The 5,562-nt window shown below is 34.7% G+C and overlaps 1 pseudogene; it reads right to left on the bottom strand.

Moving 5' to 3' along the window:
- Positions 1–921: 921 nt before the first annotated feature.
- On the bottom strand, positions 922–4,319 carry LOC133681996 (probable voltage-gated potassium channel subunit beta; annotated as a pseudogene).
- Positions 4,320–5,562: the final 1,243 nt, after the last annotated feature.

Raw genomic sequence — 5,562 nt, 5'->3', positions numbered from 1 at the left:
CAAATCCCAAAATTATAAAAGAATTTTGATATAATTACGATATTGCCATCCATCACCTTAAACCTTGCCAGCGTTCATTCCAAGCATCTTTTCTATCTAACCAAACGCTACCGGAAGTGTACCGATAGCACCACCCTGGTCTTTAATCAATTCTACAAAAAAACGATTCTTGAAAACAGATTAGTGAATCACATAAAGGAAAAAGTAGCGAAACCCCACATAACGCAGACTAGTCGAGCAGTCATCGCTTTACCAAATTAAGCAGGGACAAGAGCTTGAGCTTTGTGAAATTATGCTTCTTGATGGTTGCTTTATTTCTACCCATTGTGTTGCCATTGAAGAGGCTCAACGAAGAAGTCAAATAAAAACAACACAAACCGACAAGGTTCCGGTTTCTTGCAAGCAGCGAACATGATCATTGGAAATCTATGAAAGGGGTTAAACAGCCAGAAATGATAATATCAAAACTAGAAATATTAAGAACAACATCATTAATCAAGGCGGGAGCAAGAACAAGGGCAAGTTGCATCAATCTTTTGCCCCGTGTCCCCCCAAACTGAGAAGTTGTTATCGCTTCTTCATCCATCTAAAGGTTTTGTGGCTGCATATGTTATGCACATGTAAAGTTCTACTTGCAGGAACCTACTACGTTGAATCAGGTTGCCACTGTTTGGCATTAAACAAACTTGCAAGTTTTGGCTCAGGTTCAATCAGGCTTGAGATTGTTATCACAGGTTAACTTGGCCGGAAGCTCAAAACTTCCTACAAAAACTGGGGTTCACAAAGTAAGCAACAAGCTGCTGACCACGCTATTATTTGCCTCACCATTATATATGTATATATTTCATCATTTTAATCTGGTCATTGAAATTAAATTGAGGGGGGGGGGGGGGGGGGGCAGGAACAACTGAAAGAGCAAAATATAACAACACAAAACAGTACTAAAATCTCTTAAGGCTACAAGTTCATACTTGCCAATTCTCATCAATTCAGCACCCTCCAATCCACCAACAAACGCAACCATTCCATGAACGAGAATCCAATGCGGATTTCAGATCAACAGAAAAAACTAAATGTAAAAGTACATTATAATAACTAGTACCAAACCAAAGGAATAGAACTTCCAGACATGTTGATTTAGCTCCATGATGCATGCGCGCACAACAGAATGGTAACATCCAGATTCAGAGTTTACCTAAATGAATCTGGACGTTTCGGCTTGCTCTGAACAACAGCCTCAATCTTTTCCATCACAGCTGGAGTCAGTAATGGGATCACATCAACAGCTTTCATGTTTTCTTGAATCTACATAAAGAAGAAAGAATATTGAATTGGCAAAGTCACTAATAAAGCAATGATCTTGTACAATGCATAGATGATGGAAGCCCACGACTACAAGCTGCTAGTGTGCACAAAAACCTACAAAAGAGTGTTGTAGTCCAAAGCACTTGGTATGTTTCATAAGTTGAGCATCTGGTGCTTCAACACACCAACCATGCTTTTTTTCTATGAGACTTTATCCATGTCCAGTAAGCACATTATCAGTTAAGCATTATGTAATGAATTATAACAATAAATCAGCTGAAAAATAAATATAGCCACGAAGCATAATAGAGAAATACTTTTCTTGCATGTAAAACAGGATGAGCTTTCCCTCTTCAATGAAATTGACTGATAATCAGATAAACACAAATGAAAAATGGAAAATTACTTGAATAAATGCACATGTTTCAAGAGATACAATTTTAAAGCTATGTTCCAAGGATCACTGTTTCCAAACAAACCTGAGATTCCTTTGTAGCACCAGTGATAACTGACGAGACATTTGGATTTGCAGCACACCATGCAATTGCAAGTTGAGATAAAGGCACGCCTAGTTCATCAGCAATCGGCTTCAATCCATTAACCTTCTTTAGCACATCATCAACCAATGACCTGCTAGCAAGATTCTGGAAGCCATAATACACAGTTTAGAATTGTACCCAAAAAAATTAGATAAAAACAAAGAAGCATCTTCATCAAGACAGTTGCTTCATTTTAAGAAGAAAGTTAGACACAGAGACATTATAATTTATGCGTACAGAATTTTGAAAATTAAGTTCTTATTTGGACATGTATCCAACTAATAAGTATGTCATTATAGTTTAAGACAACACAAACTAACTAGAAAATTCAGTAATAAAATAACAAAAAGCAAACAAGTCTTACTTTGTAATTTTCCAAAGCAAATCAACTATCAGAAGGCACGCCTCCTTTGTTGTATTTTCCAGTGAGCACCCCAGATGCAAGTGGACTCCATGTGGTGAGACCAAGGCCATAGGTGGTATACAATGGGACGTACTCAGACTCAACCTATAGACATACATGATATAATCAAATCATGTTGAAAGCCTGATTTAACTCATAAAATGTGTGTGAATTCGCAAACAGCAAAATTAAGTTTGTATACATTATGAGCAATAGCCATTAAAGTCAAATACTCATTAACATAACCACTTGATGGTACAGCATTGTAGCAAGAAATGTTCCAAATAAAGTGATGAGATGATCAATCACTGGGTGTGTGTGTGTGTTGGGGGGGGGGGGGGGGGAGTTGCAAGGAAAGATGCTACAAGACCCAAAAACAACCACGAGTAGGCTTCAGTTAAGTTTTTTATTTAGGAAAGCTTTCATATCACCTCTTAAGCACTATTAAACTCCATGACATATGGGGCCCAACTACTTAAGGGGCGGTGGGTTAGTTTAAACATATCTAAATCTTCCTTCAAACTTCAGATAAACTTCATTCGAAAGAGAACCAGCAAAAAAGCCAAGACACAATGTGATTCTGTCTTGGACACGGATACACTTTGCTCTTTTGTACCTAATAAACAAGCTGTCTAGCAAACCATGGCCCCCAAAACCATTATTTCCATTACATTCAACAAGAAATCATATTAACACGAGGAAACCATGTAAATGATATTTTCATTTTTCACTTCAAAAATAAAAACCAAACTTTTCACATCTGGATACACGGAGAAATTTCTCACCTTGTGCCTGGAGAGCATATTGTACTCTGGCTGCTCAACAATTGGCCCCACCAAGTCCAACCTCTCTGCAATGCCCCAAGCCTCAGTGATCTGCTGTGCTGACCATTCGCTAGTCCCCCAGTAAAATGCCCAACCTTTGTCAATCACGTAATTCATTGCCCTCATTGTCTCTTCAATTGGCGTGAACGTGTCCGGGCTGTGACAGTAAATCATATTGACATCACATGAGACCACTTCAACAAATCCCTTGTAGAGAACAAATTATACTCAATAAAGCAATAGCAAAACCAAGACTGATCAAAATAAATGAAAAATCTCATATTAAACATAAATAAAGAGCAAAAAGCCCCAAAACCTAAACTATCAAGAAAAAACTTCCCCTTGCAGGACAATAAGATAATCTCATCAGTCTCGAACAATAAGCTTTTAGACAAGTACTGGTATAGAAAGAGCACAAATTCCATGAAACAAACAGCACAGCTATCCATATTGGCTTCTTTCACTAATTTGCATCAGCAGATTCTTTACCAGTATCCCTTTAGTGATAGAACTAAAGCCAACAGCCCAGTGCTTCACATTTTACAAAACATCAAACAATCCAACAAATCACAAGTTAACAAGAGAAAGCAAGCACTAACACCAGAAACAACAATAATCCATGTCACATCAAATCACATCCACATAATCGGTTCTGAAATCTCAAAAAAAAGGAAAAGATCCGTTACAGCCAAACACAAATCAGCCCACAAGTCAAATAAAGAGATGTCAATTAACCAAAAATGAAAAAAAGAAAAGAAAACCCACATACCGATGACAATAAATGACATCAACATAATCCATATCCAATCTCTTAAGAGAAGCCTTAGTACCCTCAAGAATATGTTTTCTAGACAAGCCTTTATCATTAGGACCAGAACCTCCCCAAAAGATCTTAGTAGAGACAACTATATCTGATCTCTTCCAACCCAGTTCACGGATGGCTTGACCCATGATTTCCTCAGCTCTTCCATTAGCATAAACCTCAGCGTTATCAAAGAAATTGACACCATGGTCTCTGCAACACTGCAAAAATGATTTGGCTTCTTTGACATCTAGCTGGTTCCCAAAACTTACCCAAGCTCCATAAGAGAGCTGGCTCACCTTCAGGCTTCAGCCCTGATCTCCCTAGATTCTTGTATTGCATGTTCTTTTTTTTTTTTTTTTGGTGTTTTGAGAGAAAAGCTTGTTGCTTTGTGGATGGAATAGAGAGAGAGAGAGAGAGAGAGCGAGAGAGAGAGAGGGAGTCTAGAAGTGTTGGGAAGTGAAGTGGAAATAGTGGATTGGAAGTGAAGTAGAATGGTTACATGTCTCAAAATTGAAAATAAATGTGTTACTGTTATCATTTTTTTTTATATATATATTTTAAAATATTTTAAAAAAATTATAGATTTTTTATTTTTTATTTTAAATTATTATTTTTACTGTTATTATATTATTTTGATATGCTGATATCAAAAATAATTTTTAAAAAATAAAAAAATATTATTTTGATGCATTTTAAAGTAAAAAACAATTTAAAAAGCAACAACTATCATTTTTATTTTTCATCTTTTCTTTTTTTTCCCACTCAATAAAGATATTATTGCAACAGTTTAGAATAAAAAAAATAAAAATAAAAAGAGATTTTATGTATTTGATATTACGGTATACAATGCTTTTTAAAATATTTTTTGTTTAAAAATATTTTTTTCAAATTTTTATTTTATTTTTAATTTTAATATTTATAAAAAGTACTAAAAAATATCAATTTAAAAAATAGAAGCTACAACATTATATTTATATTTTTGATGATGTTTGATTTAGAAAATAACTTGGGAGCACTTGTGACTATATGATTTTTAAAAAATATTTTTAACTATTTATGTTGACATGTAATCATTTTCTTGTGAATTGTTTTTAAAGAAAATAATTATAGAATAAGCACAAAACCAATAAATTCACACACAAATACTGTATTTGCAAATAGAAGTAATAAAGGATAAATTTCCATTTCATTAAGAAGTTAAGGCATCTTAATAAGCATAATGACAATTCACAAAACACGTTTAATATTATTCTTTTAATAAATAGTATAACACATTTAATATTAATATTTTAATAAAATACTATTTCTTAAGAAACAAGCAATAATTTCTCAAATAAATAAAATTGTTGATATAAAATCAAGAAATGGAATATTTATATATGGTTTTATATTCTAGTCCTGTGGTTGCTTATATGATGGTCATTAGAGGCTTATATGATCGTTAACTTCAGGGTCCATAGGATTAATCGAGATACACGCAAGTTGGCCCGAACATCCACATTAAAAAAAAAAGAATTTTTAAAGATTGCATGATCGAAGACCGGAAAGGAATAGGAAGGGAAGGCAAAAGCAGGAGTGCAACAAGTAAAATGGCATTTTAGTTTTACTAGGAGCACCTACTGAGGTAGGTGACACACCTGTGAATCAGAAGTCAAGTTTGAAACAGAATTAGGTAGTCCCAGAGAG

The sequence above is a fragment of the Populus nigra genome, chromosome 2, assembly GCF_951802175.1.
Source record: "Populus nigra chromosome 2, ddPopNigr1.1, whole genome shotgun sequence".
Taxonomy (NCBI): domain Eukaryota; kingdom Viridiplantae; phylum Streptophyta; class Magnoliopsida; order Malpighiales; family Salicaceae; genus Populus; species Populus nigra.
Note: the sequence above shows the minus strand (reverse complement) of the source record. Positions and strands in the feature narration are given on the sequence as shown.